We start from the raw sequence: 18773 nt of genomic DNA, 5'->3' as shown, positions 1-18773 counted from the left end.
AAGTGAACTTCGACACCACTACTACAAGGAGCTTCCACATCCCCATGTGAGAGCCACAAGTCTGTGATATTGTCCAAATTCTTCATTATCTACTACAAACTGGTAATGCCTTTGATAAAAGAGAAAAATGCCCCACTGAATCCTCAGTCCTGGTCTTACTTTCACATCAGAGCTCCATGATTCTCATTAGGATTTCACCTAAAGTGAGAGAACAGCCTCAGTGTATTGGGTGGGGTCCTCTTCCTGCATCCTCAATTCCAGTTAAATGGTTTGCCATTTCTCATATAGGGCATTCCATCATTTACCTCCATGCTTTTGCAGAGGTGGTCCAAAATGTCTAAAATGTTCTCCCCCTCTCCCTGACACCTCAGCCTCTGGAATTTATTTATATTCCTTCCAAGCACAGCTCCGGTGGCATAGATAGATATAGATAAATAGAAAGAATTTATAGTGTGTGTGTGTGTGTGTGTGTGTGTGTGTGTGTAATAGTTATTTCTCTGTGCACAGGTTTTGCTCTCCTAGTAGGTTGTAAGCCTGTTAAGGATTGGGATTTTTTTTGCCTTAATATTGAGCACAGGATCTTCTACATACTGATTAATAAATCTTTTTTCAAGATGACTTTTGAATCGTTGGAAGACCTAGTTAATGCCTACCCACATCAACAGCCTCAATGCTAGTCAAGATGATTGACTTTTTTTTTCCCCTCATAGCAAAAGGTATGTCCCGATTGACAGTTCCTAACACTGTAAATCTCCACCAGAGAGAAGAAAATGAGCATTTCTATAGCACTTAGCATATGACAGGCACTCATTTGATCCTCACAAATCCTATGGGGGTAGGTGCTATTTTAATCACCATTTCACGCTGAAGAAACTGAGGCAAATAGAGTTTAAGTTACTTGCCCAGGGTCACACAGCTTGTAAGTGTCTGAGGGTAGATTTGAACTCAGGTCTTCCTGATGCCACTCCAGTAAGCTATCCACTGTGCCACCTACCTGCCTAGATTTTCACTGTCTTCTTTAGGGTAGTTTCACCTTGGTTTGCCAAACTCACTTACACAATGACTGGCAAATTTTTCCTTCAGTGGCTCTCTTTGACTCTCCTAGCAGCTCTTGTGATGGGCTCCCTGACATCTAGGTCTTTTGTCCTGCTAGCCCTCTCATCTTAAATAACTTTGTCTTTACTCTCCAGCTCCCCAAATCTCACCACACTTCAAGGTATCATGTCAGGGATGCCTCGCCTTCTTCACAAAAGCTTCTCTGCACAGTCCAGCATTCTTTCTCTCTAGGACTTCTCCTTCCTTTCTGACCTCATGAAAATCCCTGTACTGTAGTGAACAGAACCCAGAACTAGACACCAGCAAAGCCACATTCTAAACTGAGTTCTGCTCTTCTCTCCTTAGCCATTGACCTTGGTCAACCCAATATACCTCATCAATCCTCAGTTTCCCCAGAGCTTCCCTTCTACTTCTCATACTCAATCATTGAGCCTCATTAACAGTGACTGCATCCCATGTTCTAGCACCTAATTATGTCCCATTTCTGCCTCTCATTGTTTCCCAGGTGTTTCACTGGTGGCAGTCTGGCTCCTGTCTTGGTTGAATGATAACTGAAGGGCCCTGGAGCACAGATGGGGCCTCCTCTCTCCCATCTTCTATCCCTAAGTCACATTCCTTCCCCCTTCCTAACCCCTTTGGATGCTCAGAGCCTCTGCCATGCCCACACCTCAGCAGGATAGTGTTTTCCCAAAGGTTTTCACCTAATTGCTCCCCTCCCTTACATCTAATAACCACTTAGCTCCCCAAGTGTACACTGGATAAGCCACAACATGTCCCTTGTCTGGATGGCTCAGCTCAAGGCAAGGAACACCCATCTTTTTTTCTCTCTGCTAACTGCCCTCCCATGCCACCTACCTGTTTCCATCTCTCCCAAGGATTCCTGCCTCTTATCTGCCATGTTGGACACACCTGTTAGCAAGCATGGACAGAGTAGTGGAAGATTACTTTTCAAATGGCACCATCAAATCATAGACTGTCAGTCCTGGAAGATAGCTTAGACACCTCATCTGATCCCTCCTTTAAAAGGCAAAGAAACACCCAGAAAGGGAGTTTGACTTGCCCAAGATCACAAAGCTCATTGGAAGGCCTCCTCTACTCTCCAGGAAGTTGCCCTCATTATCTTCCAAAGGTCCAGGGCTAACCAAGTCATCTCCTCCTCAAAACCTTCACAGTATCATCACAGTTTCAGCCTTTGTCAGTCTAGTGAAGCCTATGGATGCCTTCTCAGAATAATCTTTTTAAAGTAATTTTTTATTGATATCTTTTGTTTTTACAGCAATGTTTTTTTTCTAAAATATTTTCTACCTCTACTCATCTCACGTAACAAAGAATTTTTAAAAAAAAGAAAGAAAAATAAATAAAAAGAAGAAAAAATCAGCAAAACTGATCAATATATTGAAAAAATCTGATAACATATGCAGTGTTTCCCACATATGGACTTCCCTCCTCTGCAAAGGAGTGTATGGGGCAAAGATCTGGGTCACCACTGGGTACGGTTGTGAGGGATGGTGAAAGAGTCAAGAATGACTCAGATGATGAACCTGGTGGATTAAGAAGATGTCAGTGCTCTCAAAAACAAAATCAGGAAATTTAGAAGAGAGATGGATTCAAGGGGAAATATACTAAGTTCCATTTTGGATGTGTGCAGTTTGAGATCCCTATGGGCTATCTAGGTGGGAAAGTAGGGTAGCAATCGATGATGGAAGACTGGAGCTGGAGGGAGAAGTGAGGAAGATTTGGGTGCAATCTACACGGAGTGCAATTAATCAATAAGCATTTATTGAATACCATGTGTGGTCACTGTTCTAGATGCTATAACACAAATACAAAAGGAAGACAGTCCCTGTCTTCCAGGGACTTACATTCCACTGTACCACTTGCACAAATAGGTAAATATAGGACAGTGATAGGGACTGAAGTTCCCCAGTAAGAAAGCTCTTTCTACCAATGCACATCAGCACATCAGCACTTTCTCTGCACCATATAGTCTTAGAGTTTCCTGGGGCAGCTAGAGGTTAGGTGACTTGCCCAAGGTCACCCACACAGTAAGTATGATTTGAACCCAAGTCTGTCTGGTTCCAAAGCCAGTTTTTTTTAAAATACATTGCCTCTCTATATCTTTAGAGATGATAATTGAATAAATAGAAACTACTAAGCTCATCAAGACTATGTGAAGAGGAAAGGAAAGAAGAGGTCAGGAGAAGAGGACAGGAGAGGAAAGGTGCAGGGCATAGCCCGAGGGCACATCCACCCATCGGATTGTTATTGTTGTTATTATATTAATGAGAATAATAAAAAACCTCTTAGCCCCAGAAAAGCAAATCATGAGTATATACAGAAAGGGGGAGAGAGAGAGAGAGAGAGAGAGAGAGAGAGAGAGAGAGAGAGAGAGAGTCAGAGTCAGCTGTGTTTTAGTTACAAGGCCAAAACAAAAAGTCACCTCATATAGCCAGACCCTCAGTAATGTGAGTATCAGTTCAGCCTAACCATGTGTACTTCTCATGCCAAAGATCCTTGGATGGTTCCTGCCGCCATCCTAGAATGAAGCAGGCTTGAGGTTTAGTGGGCTTTATCACGTGCCTGAAACTCCATGATGTCTCAGTCAGCCATTATGGGGAAAGGGATTGGAGATGTTCCTCCTAATGTGGATCAATTGTTTGTCAGAGACCTCTGAGTTCAGAGAAGCCTGAACACGGGCACACCACTGAGGAAATCCTCAAACTCACACTCCTTTTTGCATTGGAGAAGAGCTCTTTCTTTAATCATTATGGTCAGCCATTTTAAATCAGATTAAGCTGTAAGTGAATATACAAATTGTCAGACCCTAATGAAATTTAGGAGGAGAGAGAGTGGGAGGGGAAAATATTCAGAACTGGCTTCTTGGTTTGGGAGACAGGATTTCAAGCAGTTTAAGCTGCTCTGGGAAAACCTAAGGAGCTGCCCCTTTGGATCTGGCAAGAGGGGCTGTTCATGGTCAAACCAAAGTTGGTCCCAACTGGGTAACCACAGCACCTAGGAGAACCCTGGGCCTTGCCCACAGAGATCTGGAAGGGTGAGCAGGCCCAGCTTTGGGCATGGGCAAGGAGAATGGTGTGATGTAGGAAGGGAGCTATATTTAGGTCCCAGATTTAGAGCTGGCTGAGAAATTTTACAAATGAGGAAGCTGGAGCCTGGGGAAGAAAGGAAGCAGCACATTCAATATTTGAACCCAGGTTTGCAAATTGCAAATCTGGTGTTCAAATCCAGCATCAGGCTGCCTCTGGAAGAAGACCTGAGTTCCAGTCCTGGCTGCCCAACTCACCAGCTCCATGAAACTGGGTGAAATAAATTCATTCTGAACCTCAGTCTCCTCGTCTGTATAGCAGGGACAAAGCTTGCTTTCCCATGTTCCTGGGGTTTTTTGCAAGGAAAGACTTTGTAAGTATTAAAACACTATAGAAATGGAAATTGTTATCACTGTCGTGGTTGTTGTTATTATTGTAATCATTAATGCTGTTACCAATATAGTCCAGTTTTAAGATATCCACATAGATCTCCTGGGTAAAATCCAATTCGATCCAATTGACAAGTCATTTATGAAGTAGCTGCTATGTACCAGGCCCTGTGCCAGGCACTGAGAAATAAGACAAAGGAGGAATAGGCACAGTCTTCAAAGGGTTTACATTCTTCCAGAGGGGATGTGTGAAATGGAGACAACATTTACCTGGTCTGCATGTAATATATACCTACTTGGCATGGGGGAAGAGGGGGATGCCCACAGGATTATTCCTCCTGGATTACAAGCCAATGATGTCCATAGATTCATGAATACTAAATACATAGGAGGTGGGCTTACAGCCTGAGGAGGCTTCTTTGGTGCCTATAGGTGTGAAAGGCCAGGAATTGGTTAGGGAAGCGGTGAAGAATGACTGGCAGCTGACCTTAGCTTTTCCTCTTGCTTAGAGTAATTTAAGTAGCAGACACAAAGCATGTTGGGTTCCCAAAGATGGGGCAAGGAATCTGACCCTGAGAGGTCCATAGAGTTTTTGTTCTCCCCTGGAAGGAATCTGAGGGCACAAGATCCCTGAATGGATATTAAACAGGGAGCCACATAGAGAGTGAGACCGACAGGGGGAGACAGACAGAGACAAAAACAGAGACAGAGAGATAGACAAAAAGAAAGAGAGACACCATGAGAAAGAGAAACATCTAGAAAATAAGATGGTCTATTGTCAACATATGCCCCAGTGACCGGGAAATGTAGCTTCAAAACATAAGAATAAAGCCCGAAGGTACCAGCTTTTGTGGTTGTCCAGGAGTATTCAACTCTTTGTAACCTCTTTCAGAGTCTTCTTGGGAAAGATACTGGAGGCAAACAGGGTTAATTGACTTTCCCAGGGTCACAGAGCTAGTAAGTATCTGAGGCCAGATTTGAACTCACTGGGAAAAGTCTTCCTGACTCTGGGCCCTGCATTCTATCCATTGTGCCACCAAGCTGCCCTCTAAGCTACCATCTAGCTAGGAGTATCTCTTCTCTTTGTTCCAAAGAGCTTAGAGCCTAGGGCAAGGAAGTGATAACAAAGGAAAGTGTTTTCTAGCTAAGAAAGAGAAAAACCAAGACTGGCAAAAATAAAAAGTCAGGATAGTTGGGTGTGTTCTGTTTTGTCAAATCAAAGAAAACTTCTGGGCTTCAAGTTAAAAGAATATTAGCAGGGCCCACTCTCTCTCCTAAGAGGAAGAGAGAGCAGCCTGACTAAGGATTCTAGCTGAAGCCAGCAGGTGAGAGAAGCTACAAAGCCTTCTGCCTGGTGGGGTCATGACTTACAGGACCAGCAGGCTCTTCAGACCTGTGGAGAAATGTCCAGCAGCATCCAGGAGAGACCATTGGCAGACCAATGCCTGGCAGACACTATGGGCCCAAATGAAAGAAAACCTATGATGTATCTAGTGGAGACTGTGCTACATGAGTCCAAAAGAGAGCAGACCCAGTAGAATGGGCACCATGAAGACAACAGTGGCCCTTCGACAGTGAGACTCCACCATGTGAATACTCTGCTCTTCCATGTTTCCTACACATGTGCCTTTCCACTCACATGTCCCAGCCACACATACTCTCTAGGTGCATCCACTCTTTCCTCAGGGATACATTTATAAGCTAATGTCTCTGCCCAGTTTATGTGGGAAATGTTTAACTGCTAATTTTCTTACCAACCTATTTTATTAAATGTTTTGTTTTGAAGTAATTATGTCTTCTAGATGACCATAGAAGGTAAACACATTGGTGGGGGCCCATTCACACAAAGAGAACTTTGTATTTTCTTATCTAGTAGTACCTACCATAAGAACTGAGGTATAGGGTGGGGGAGGGAGAATGTTCTTAGGTGCTAAAATATACAAAGTATATACAAAGTAAATGCACAGAAATCAGTGGAGAAGAAATGAGCTAGGGCAATAAGGAAAGATCCTGTTATGTAAAAAAGTAACCCATAAGCTTAGCCTTGAAGAGAATAGGAATTCCAAGTGGTGGAGATGAGGAAGGAGGAAATTCCAGACGTAGGAAACAATTTCTTCCAGTGTCTGTTGAGAGGTTCAGTCCTCCGGGGACAAGCATCCTCTCCATTCCCAGCAGAATCAGATGGATTCTAAGAAGCCTCCTTACAACCCACCTCCTTCTGCATTGCAAAGATGAGTATTCCCAAAGGAGTAGCACACTGGCAAACACTTCTGGGTTATTAGCTTTATATTCCTTTTTGCATGTCAGGAGGAATCCTTGACGCCAAGCAGCCATTCTTTGGACCTCAGTTCCCTCTGCTGTGAAGCAAAGGAGTTGGACTTCAGCTCTAACAGAAATGTCCCAAAGACTAATATTAGCTACTCGCCATGTTGCCAAAGGTAGTTACAAGAGAAAACTCCATTCTATTTGCAACGATCTCAACAACGAGACCATGAAACCTATCTCTCACTATCGGACAATATTGGCAGAGTAAAATGTGGCCTTTAGAAAGAAAAAATATCAAATACAGTGTGATCTTAGTGGAAGCCTACCTCCACTTGACAGATGAGGAAACTGAGGCACAAAGTGAGTTAAGCAACTTGCCTAAGGATACATGGCTATTGAGTGAGATGATATAAAAAAGCATACTCCGAACCATGGAATCTCAGAGTTGGAAGAAACCACAGGGCCCACAAAGTCTAACCCATACCTAAAAAGAATCTCCTTACCCAATAAGTGGTTATCCCATGGCCTCTCAATGAAGCCCTACATAGACTTGATTTGTGGAGGAACTGAGTAGTGAAGTGACTTCCTTGTGGTCACACTCTCAGCTTGTGTCACCCAAGTCACCTGACTCAAAGGCCAGCTCTCACCCACTGTACCACACTGCATCATTATTGCTAACAGCGGCGGTGATGATGATGATGATGATGGTGGTGCAGCCAAGTCTCTCCACTAGGCCACACACATAGCTTCCTCTGGCTGAAAAACAAACAGCTCTGATGGGACAGAAAGGTAACCCATCCCATTCTGTGGGCTTACCCACAGAAAAAGTAGGCCTCATGCCCCAGTTCATAGATATAGATTGAGCAAACTCCTTGAGCTTACTGGCAGTGTTAATAGAAGGCCACTGGCAATGGAAGTATAGGACCCCCACTAGGCCTGCCTTTCCAACTCAGAATTTGGGTACCTGTAAGGGACAGCTCCCTCAGGTTCAAACTACTATGCAGATCGTAGAAAGGCAGCTTCCAAGCCCCCACTGATGTGTTCCCACTTTCAATAATCAGAACCAATTAGTTCAAACCAATGGCATAGTTAAAAATACAATGTCTCTCTTCTAACCCAAGGCCTAGGAAGAAACCTACCACTGCCTTAATAACCCCAGCACACACTTCCCCGCAAACACAAGCCCTACAGAGGTCACAAGTAGAAAGGCTCCTGTGTGTAAGTAGACAGATCCAGAGTCGGGGGAGGGGAGAATGGAGGGGGAGGGCAAGGTGGCAATTCACACTTCTGATGCTACTGAACTGAAGAGTGTTGTGCTAATGGATTCAGGCCTCTTTCGTCTAATGGCCTCTGCTGCACAGTGCCTCTGCGGAAAAAATCTTTGGTTATGGCATTGCTCTGATGTTTTAGGGGGAAAAAAAAGACAACCTTACCCTACAAGGAGCAGAAGCCTCCCCAGTCTTGTTCACTCAGTCAGGGCCCAGAGGATTCTAGCTTCCAGTGGAGAACAGGGTCCTCTATCAAGTGATTGTTTTTAGGCCTAGGTTTTGTTTTTTGGTTTGTTTTTTTCATATTATTTTGTTTGCTGAGTGCCTCTAGGTTGGCCTCATCCTGGTTATGTTGATTAACCATTAATGCTTCCTAAATTTGCAGATCTGCTGGCTAGGTCTTAATCCAGACCATGTCCATTTTTCCCAATAATGACAAAAAAACCCCAAACTCTGGGGTTCAGATTTCTGTTTTGAGAATTTCTCTCATTGGCCCATGCAAATGAGTAGTCAGAGAAAAGATACAACAATAAAGTAGGCCTCATCTAAGCTTTGTTTCTTTTCTGCTAACTGCTTTGTGAATTCCTGGTCTTTCCATATGCAAATGACTACCCTTAAGGTCTGAAAGGGGCTTTGTCCTATACTCTAACAGAAGAGATAGTCATCTGCAGATGAGTGATTCTCTCAGCTATACTTCAGAGTAGCAGCCATTAGTGCCCAAGCTCTGTGCAAACCTGCTTGGGATCATAGATGCAGAGCTAAAAGTACCTTAGGGGTCAGGAATTCCAGGCTCTCATTTTGGAGATGAGGGAAACTGAGGCACAGAGAGATGAAATATCTTGCCCAGGTTCACAGAGCTAATTAGTATCTGAGGCAAGATTTGAACTCAGGTCTTCCTGACCACAGCCCTGGTGCTCTGTCTCTATTGCATCTTTTACTCATAAAGGGTTTTGCTTAGAGGATAGCACCTGACCCCAATTCCTTTCTAAAACATTATTTTCAATGGTATCCCCTTTTAAGTAGCTCTCAGATACTAAGAGCACACCGGACTTGGAGTCAGACACCCTTAGTTGTAATAATGGCTCTGCCAATTTCCAGTTATCTAATTCTGATGGGGCAAGTAACTTTCCCTATCTGGGGCTTAGTTTCGTCTTCATCTGTGAATTGGGAATGATCATATTTGTGCCACATCCCTCAGAAGGTTATTGCAAGAAAATGCCATCATAAGCAGTAGATAAGTATATAATGCAGTAATAAGCAGTAAATAAGCAGTAACACAATACAAAAATGTGAGTGACTGCTGTTAGGTCTCCTCCAATTTGAAGATTCCCACACAGATGCTGAGTCTTGGATGTACACGCTTTTACTCCTAGCATCATCCATGTTGCTATCTTTAGCACCCACGGGTACCTGGCACTCTCTTTTCATCAAACCAGCTTTCAAGGACTCTGAATAATAAATTACTGTTGACCCATAAGAGCATCATCATCCTAGGAAGCTCAGACCTAAAGCAGCTATGTACACATGCAGAAACTGGTAGGGCTGGGCTTAGAAACCCATCAACACTTATTCAGTCAACAAACATTCATTAAGCACTTACCTGTGTACCCAGCACTGTGCTAAGTGCTGGGAACACAAAGAATTATGGTATATATTAAGGAATTAAAGTAGTTGGCAGATAACCTATCAAGTTAGAGTGAGACTTCCCACAGACCTTTAGAGTATGCCAACTTAAGTTTTCAGACTCAAACCAGTTAAATCCACTATCTCCAAGAGAAGATGTACACAGGGCCAGTCAGTTCTAGTAACATGGAGAGTTCTAAAGGGGATACCACTGCCTCAACTTCACCCTCATGTTGAATGAAGGCCTTTCCCTTAAGGTGGGCCACTGTAGATACTAACCAGTGTTGGTAAGTTGGGTCATATGGATATGTGTTATGAAAGAGTTACACATTATCCATGAATTTGGCCTTCAGCTTGACAGGTCTCTGCCTTCCATGGACTCAAGTGATTTGGCCTATTTGAGGCCAGTCGGTACTAGTCTGATTCCCCACCTGTTCACTATTACCTTCATTGACCCAGAAACCTTTTGTGGCTGTGCCAGGGGTCCTGGGATCTAGAAAGAGAGAATCATTTATGAAGAAAGCAAAATTTTCCTAACTAACTTTCCTAACACCAAGGTCATCCACTGCATCCTGAGCCATCACCAGTTGTCTTGACTTTTCTCTTCCCACTGGACCCAGTGGTTCTGAAATTTTGCCTTCCTTAAATCCAATTTTGTCATGAATCAAGATGTCACCTATACCATTTTACCATTTTTACCTAACTCAAAGTCCTGTAGTGGCAGACAAATAACAAAGCAATAGGTGCAGATATGTTGGAAGCTGTAGTCACAGTCCTACACACAGGAGGCCCAGGCCATAGGTTTATCTTATCATTGGACTGAAGCTGCAGTGGGATTTCACAGCCCCTTGGATATCTGAGCAGGCTTTATTAAGGACTGCACTTCTCATCACCTGTTGTGAGGTAGAGTCTAGAAAAGATACCCTCAAAATTGTCTGCTTTACCCAACACTGGTATGTTTACCACAGCAGGCAGGGATCCCACCCTGTGTTTGAAATACAAACACACATACACACAAACACACACACACACACACACAAATGTACAAAAACCTTTGCAAAGATGATTCCACTCTTCATTGATACATGGAATGTGTTTATGGACAGCACAAAATCCAGTAGATTTTAAAGATAAACAACTCAGCTCCTATTGCAAGAAAACTCAGCAGGTATCACTTCCAAGTAGAAGCCCTACATGAAACATGGCTGGCAAATGAAGGCCAGCTTGCCAAAGTTGGAGCTGGATACACAGTTTTCTCAAGTGGCCAGAGTGAAGGGGAGCACCATGAAGCTGGGGAAGATTTTGCCATCAAAACTAATCTAGTCAACAAGCTCGTATACTTCCCAAAAGGAGTGAAGAATAGATTCATGACAATGTGATTGCCACTTATAGGAAAGTGCCACACCACCATCGTCAGTGTCTATGCTCCCCAGGATGAACCCTAATGAGGTCAAAGAAAAATTTTATAAAGACCTGAAGACTCTCATCATTATTATGCCAAAAGAGGACAAGCTTATAATTCTCTGTGACTTCAATGTCAGAGCAGTCACAGATTACCAGATGTAACAGGGAGTCCTTGGGAGGAATGGAGTCAGAAATGGCAACAGCGATGGTAACTTACTACTGAAGACTCGTGCATCTCGTGACTTTCTCATCACCAACACTATTTCCATTTGCCTAAATGCAATAAAACCTTGTGGATGCACTGTAGCAGCAAACGTTGGTATTTCATACCCTACATCATTGTGAGAAGAAGAGAGAGACAGAATGTAAGAGTGATGAAGGCTGTGTGTGGCTCAGAGTGCTGGTCTGATCAGAGACCTATCCTTTCCAAGGTAAATATTCACATTTAAGAAAACCAGCACAGCCAAGGCAAGACAACAACCAGAAAACTTAATGTGGCAGTTTAGAGTACCTGCCTGTGAACAGTCCATTGCTGACTTAGAGGGGAAGGTGAAGCAACACACACTTGGTGACAACGGAGGAAAAAAAGAAATGGGAAGCTTTCAGAGATTTGTGTACAGCATCACATTTACTTATCTGGGCCAAAATACTCAGAGACATCAATATTGGTTTGAAAAAACGGTCAGGAAATTCAGAAGCTGCTAAGTGAAAAACAAGAACTCCACAGGGTTTACCAGCAGGATAGTTCATTCATCTCTAAGAAGGCAGCCTTTAACTCCATTGAAATTAAAGTGCAAGCAAAGCTTTGAGAGACACAGGATTTGGGGCTCATTAAGAAGATAGATGAAATTCAGTTTTCTGATGATAGTAATAATCCAAAGCACTTTTATGATGCCCTAAAACCTATTTATGGGCCAAAGACCTATGGTGAATCTCAACTACTCAGCACTGATGGAACCACACTGATTAGTGATAAGGCCATGATCCTGGAGAGATAAGCTAAACATAGTGTTCTCAACATATGGTCATCAATCAATGCTGACCATTTACTTCAAGTTGAAGTCAATCCCTCTCTAGCTGAACTTCCAAACCAATAAGAGGTTTTGAATGCCATTAGGCTCGTCTCATGAGGCAGAGCACATGGTGCTAAATCTATTCCAGCTGAGATTTACAAGACAGAGGGTCCACTGCTCATACAAAAACTGGAAAAAATGGAAATTGTCTGGGTTGTAAGGCAAGAGGAGGTTATTTCCGAGTTCAAAGAAGCCTCCTTTGTCCATCTCCATAAAGGAAAGGGAAATAGGTTGTTCTGTGACAATCACAGAGGTGGTTCTCTCTTAGTCATTACTGGTAAGATTCTTGCCAGAAACCTCCTTAATAAGCTGATACTTCACCTGGAAGATGGTCATCTACCTGAGAGCCAGTGTGACTTCAGAAAGGTCTGAGGAATATTCAATATGGTGTTTGCTGTCTAACAAATCCAGGAGAAATGACAGGAGCAGAACAGAGATCTGTACATAATATTCCTCATTCTGACCAAGACCTTTGATGCTGTCAGTCATGAGGGCTTATGGAAAATCATGGCGAAATTTTGTTGCACAAAGTTCATCAGTATTACATGTCAAGTTCATTGTAGTGTTCTTGCCTGGCTTCTGGATAATGAGCGGTGTTCTCACACTTCTGCAGTCACCAGCTGAGTGAAGCAAGGCTATGTGCTTGCTCCCATGCTTTTTAAAATGATGTTTTCAGCAATGTCATCTGACATTTTCAATGAGGATGAATATAGCATCAAGGTCAGCTACCACACTGATGGTAAACTACTTAACTTGAAAAGGCTACAAGCCAAGATGAAAGTGGAGGAGGAGTTGGTGCATGACTTTTTGTTCACAAATGATTGTGCACTCAATGCAGCCTCTGAGGCTGAGATGCAACAAAATGTGGATTGATTCTCTACAGCTTGTGCTAATTTTGGCCTAATAATTAACACCAAGAAAATAGACAATCTCCACCAGCCAGCACCCCACCATCCATATGTGGAACCATCAATTACAGAAAACGGAGAAATTTTGATTTCTGTGGATAAGTTTGCATATCTTGACAATATACTTTTCAGAGATGTCCTCATAGACAATGGGGTTGACACATGCATTGCCAGAGTTAGCTCGGTGTTTGGGAAGTTCTGAGGAAAAGCTTGGAAGAGAAGAGGTACTAGGCTGCCTACCAGACTGAAGGTCTACAGAGCTGTTGCGTTGACCTTGTGGTTGTATGCATGTGAAACCTGGACAGTCTACCAGTGCCATGCTAGGAAACTGAAACACTTCAATTTGAATTGTCTTAGGAAGATTCTGAAGAACACTTGGCAAGATAAGGTACCTGACACTGAGGTCCTTTCTTGAGCTGAACTGCCAAGCATTTGATCTCTCGTGTAAAGAGCACAACTCTGATAGGCTGCCCACGCCGTTCAAACACCAAATATACAACTGGCTAAAAGACTATTGTATGGAGAACTCATGCTAGGCAAGTGCTCACATGAAGATCAGAAGAAATGCAAGGACATTCTCAAGGTCTCTCTGAAGAATTTTGGAATCCATTGTGAGACATGGGAGACACTGGCACATGACTACTTTTCATGATGTGCCCTCATCAAAGCAGGCACTGTGCTCTATGAGCAAAACAGAATTGCAGTAGCTTAAAAGAAATGTGAGATGTGCAAATGTAGAGCCATCTCCACTCCAGATGTTCACATGGACTATTTCTGCCTGACCTGTGGTAGAGCCTTCTGAGCTTATATTGGTCTGATCAGCCACAGTGGGAAACACTCTACTCAGACCCCAGCATAGTGACATCATTTTGGTCCTCTTTGAGAATCAAGAAGAACTGTGAGGAAATGGATACTAACTGAATCCCAGGTAGTTTGGGGAGGGTGGATGCTAGCACCTTGGGAGACCAAGGGAGATTTCCTGAAGAAGATGGCTCTTGAGTTTTGAATAAAAGCAGTGACTGCAGGTGAAGAGGAGCTTCCCTCTCAGTATGAGGGACAGCCAGCTACTATAAAAGCAGAGTATGAGACTAGAGCCCTGTGGGGAGGCTGCAAATAAGTTGGGTCATGGGCAAGAAGGAGAGCAAAGTGGATGATGATTGCAAAGTTAAGAAGGGACCTGGTTGTGAAGAGGTCTGAATATCAAGTGGAGTTTCTGTTTGATCCTTAAGGCAATCAGGAGCCAGTGCAGTTGGTTGAGCAAGGGTGAGAAATGATATGATTAGATGTGTGCTTTATGATAAAGGGCAAGTCAACCTGGACATGGATCCCAATCCTGCCTTCCACACATTTATCATCATTCTTTTTCTACCTGAAGGAAGGTTTGCTAGTACAATATTTTAACACTCCAGCAGCTATGTGACCTCCCTGAAGTGGGTGTCTCCTCCCAGACTGCTGCTGTTCCATACCTCCCCATCCTGTGAGATTTCAGTCAGTGTCTTCCCAAACCCTCCACCCCATGTATTTTCTTATTACTTACATGCATATCTACAGAGCCCTCTGTCTGGTCGTTGATTCACAGGTTGAGAACTAGAAGAGATGGTGAAGGACATTTACTACATTCTCCTCATTTACAATTAAAGAATCTCAAGTCCAGAGTGATTAAGTAACCTCCCCAGGTTCACACAGCTAGTAAGTAAGAGGTAAGATTCAAAGCCAGGTCTCTCCTTACTTTTTCCACCAATGTAATGCACATGTATTTTAATAAGCCAATAAATGACAACGTTGGTTTTCTGAGTTAAATATAAATTTTCTCTACATTGATTTCTGATACTTTCTCTTACGTAGCTAGCCATCTCAAAATAAATATAGGATTTTTTTTCTTTTGGGTAAGACAGTTCTGGGCCACATAGAAATTCCTTAGTTTGGTTAAAGAAGTAAAAAAAAAAATGAACTAAAGCCTCAAACCAACCAACAGTAATTGGTTCGAGGGGGAGTGTGGGAATTGGATTTGCTAGCAAGCTTTTGCTGCCTTTAAGCCCCGGCTTGGCGATCCACTGTGACATCCTGAGACAATAGAAGGTCTCCACAGAGCAATCTGTCCATGTCACATGGTTTTTTGTATTTCTTTTCTCCTCTTTTCACATTCTGATTTTGCAGTAACCCAGTTCTCACTTTGTTACTCTTCTCTGAATCTGCTAGAAAGGAGTTCCCACACGATTAATAGTAGCCTGTCCACAGTGGATTGAAAATTGGAGAGAAGCATCCAAAGTGTGGTACTTGAACTCCAGCTGCCCTTTCCTACCAGTGTGACCTTGGGAAAGCAATTGAACCTCTCTAGGTTCTGTAAAGTGAGAAAGGTTAGACTAGCCTAGGCAATCTCCGAGGTTCCTTTCAATTCGAAATTTGGCACCTGGTAAATAAGTAGAAATAGGGAACAATAGGGAAAAGATGTGCATCCTTATCCAAAATAGGTGTCCTTGGCTTAGTAGAAGTGGTTTCCAGATGACTGAAGGGTCATTTTTCTCCTTGCCCCTCGTACACCTGGCCCAGGGCTCAAGGTCATCTGCTAAGCACACACACAACTGCGCTATATTTTATCAAATGATTTTAATAGAAAAGGTACATGATATGAACAAAAATAAATAATCTTTATCTCATATCTATCCCAGCAAATTTTACACTGCATTTGAAACGGCTTAAGATGCTGCTTTTCTCCTATTTGCATTCACTTTTGAAACCGATGGCATTTTAATCCACTGTTAGATTCCCACCAAATACACCATTAGACAAGTCGCACCTATTCGTTGCTCCAGATCCCATCATTATGATCCCCGCCCCCCTTGAGGTGACTAACATATGAATATTTTCTTAAAACACAGTATCATCAAGCTATTTTATATTACCCGTTGGAACCTGAGTACATGGAGGAAAACAGAAATCTTTTTAAAAAAATTGAACTCTCTATCCTCCCCAAAAGACTTTGAATTCAAAGTAACATATTTCATTTCCTCACCTTACTTTCAAAAGGATTGCATCTATTTTTCACCGTTCCATGCAGGAGAGGGGGAGACTAGAATAAACTTCTTTTTAATAAATATTTTTAAATGTATATTTTACAGTGACAATGCAATATTTTAGACATGTGCTTTGGTGCTTATTTGCATTACATATATGCTTCAAGTTATATATATAATATATAATATATGTATATTTTATATTATGTACCACCAACTTTGGGGGAGGGGGCCTGTTTTCTCTAATGACCATCTTTTCCTATCAGCCGCAAAGCATGGGAAGTCAATCCCCTCCAACACCAGTCTCTTGCCTGGAGTTCACTCTTTCACGATTCTTCACTGATCTTGGGTCTTTGGCAATACCAGAAGCTTCAAGAAATGTTTTTACAAAACTGGCTTGGGAGCCAGTATTGGCAGCATCACATAAAACCAAGGGGTTGGCTGGATTCCGCACACACATTCTGGTGCCAGGCTAGGGGTATCGGCAGCAGCAGCTTACAAAACTGAACAGATAAACACAGGAACTTAAAACAGCCTTCCTTTCTCCTTAAGGTCATAATGACTGTGTTGAACCTGGCCCTGTTTGGCTGGCGCAATATAAAAAGTTTGGGTCATTTTCCTGTATTGGAAAGGTCTTGAATGCACTTCAGTATGAATATATGTATACATACACATATATACATATGTGTGTATATTATATATACATATATGCATATACACATATACATACATATATATATATATATGTTTAAAATTGCTGACTCTCCTAAATAGAGGCTATGTTTTTGCACTAACGAATACTGGTCAATATACAAATGAAGGAAAACTGAAACAGATGTTAGTAATAGAACCACAAGCGTTTACATTTGCCCAGAAATGCTGCTATTTTAAACACTCTATATGTTGGTCTACTGTTTTTCTGTGGAATAATGCATTCTTGGCATCTTTGAAAGGTTTCAATATGTTACAAGGTTATGCTAAAAAAAAAAACCACTGATTTATCAATCTTTCTCCAACCTGGTATAAATTTAAGATTTTTTTTTTGTAAAGTACACATGCTTATGTTAATTGCATGTCCTAAAAACGAACCTTTCTTGCCCTCCTGGGCCTGAATTCGGCTTTTTTGTCAAGCTTTCTTTCAAGGGGCACTGTCCCACAGTGCACAGCCAAAGTCTAATAAAGAAGTTCCACAGTTTCGATGGAAACCACGAAGATACATTATCTGGGACGACAAATCTGGTAACAGAGAAAAGCATCTTTCTTCCCGCCCTTCAGATCCTCTATTTGCTGCTCCAAATCCCAACCCAGCTCTGAGACAATGACAGGATCAGCGTGGTGCTCAGAGAATGCACGACCTCCTCTGCCAGCTTTGGACCATCTGTGTGGGGTTTGCGAGGTTCCTATGTAGGAAGACAGGGCTCCCTCTCAGCTAGGTTCCATTTACCATTATCTGTAAGCCTCAAAACAATTTGGATTTGGCCCAAATGCTTCACTTTCCTAGTAAAAAAACTCATCTCAGCAACCTAAGCTCTCCTTGGTTTCTCTGATAACTTCCCTAGGCATAATCTAAAGGACAATTAAAACCACTTACCAATATACAACCAATGTTTTATTTTATAGTCTATCTTTCATCACCACAGAAGCCTGTCACTGCTTATATCTTAGACCAGTGAAATTTACAAATCACACAAGGCAGAAATATGTACATTAAATGTACAAAAGAGAGGATAGGGAAGAGAAGATTTACAGCATATCTGAAAGACCAGTAAAATATATTACATTAAATATTGTTTAATAGCTAGGATTGTTCAACTCAGCTCTAGTCAGGAATGTGATCACTGAATTTTTTTTTAATTTTAAAAAACTGATTTCTCAGAGGAGATAAAACCTCATTCATGGTTTTTGTAGAAAACACCCCCCAAAGTGACATCTTCAACAAATGGGTGTTTTTCTACTTTAAGATATTTTGTTAGCAATCTCCATCAATGAAGGGTAAATTTATGTCCTTGTACAATAAATTAAAAGTGAGAAAGTGTGGATTAAGAAGCTGAGAAATGATGGACAAAAATGAGCATCCTACCAGCACTGGACCTGGGAAAAATTATCCTCTGTCAGAGGAGGGTATCATGGAGATGAAATACTGAAGGACCGATTCAGTGAGATTTGAGTTGAAAGAGCTGTCTTAGAAAACAACAACAGATATGCTGTGAGCTGGGTTTGTTGTTGCTATCTTTTGTTGTTTTCAAGAGCTCTAAAAAGTTTGCATTCCCATTTAAGAAAACATATGGATAAAAGGGATCAATCAAGGATCTGGTGAATTCTGCTCTCTCCCTCCTTTTCAGGGATCAGTAATGCTCTCTCAGGAGATTGAAAGGAAACAGGGGACAGGATAAGGGAGGGTGGGAAAAAGATGTCTTCTAACCCATGAGACCTTACGTAAATCATACCTCATCCATAGCCCCAAACCCTAGGAAAGAACACCTGTGTGTGACATCATCACATCTAACTTACACCCAACTCAGAAAACCTTTACCATGAAAACCCTAACTGCCTTCTACTAAAAAGAGGCCTCCGTTGCCCCAAATTGAGAAGTAGCCCCATAGTACTGTAAAAGTTCAGATCACTGGCTGTATTAAGATATATTTATATTTATATATGTATATTTTATATATATATATATTATGTACAAAAAACTTTGAGATATCAGGCACCATTAGACCACATTTCCC

The sequence above is a fragment of the Trichosurus vulpecula genome, chromosome 9 (assembly GCF_011100635.1).
Source record: "Trichosurus vulpecula isolate mTriVul1 chromosome 9, mTriVul1.pri, whole genome shotgun sequence".
NCBI lineage: Eukaryota > Metazoa > Chordata > Mammalia > Diprotodontia > Phalangeridae > Trichosurus > Trichosurus vulpecula.
The sequence above is the reverse complement of the archived record's forward strand: the minus strand, read 5'-3'. Positions refer to the sequence as shown.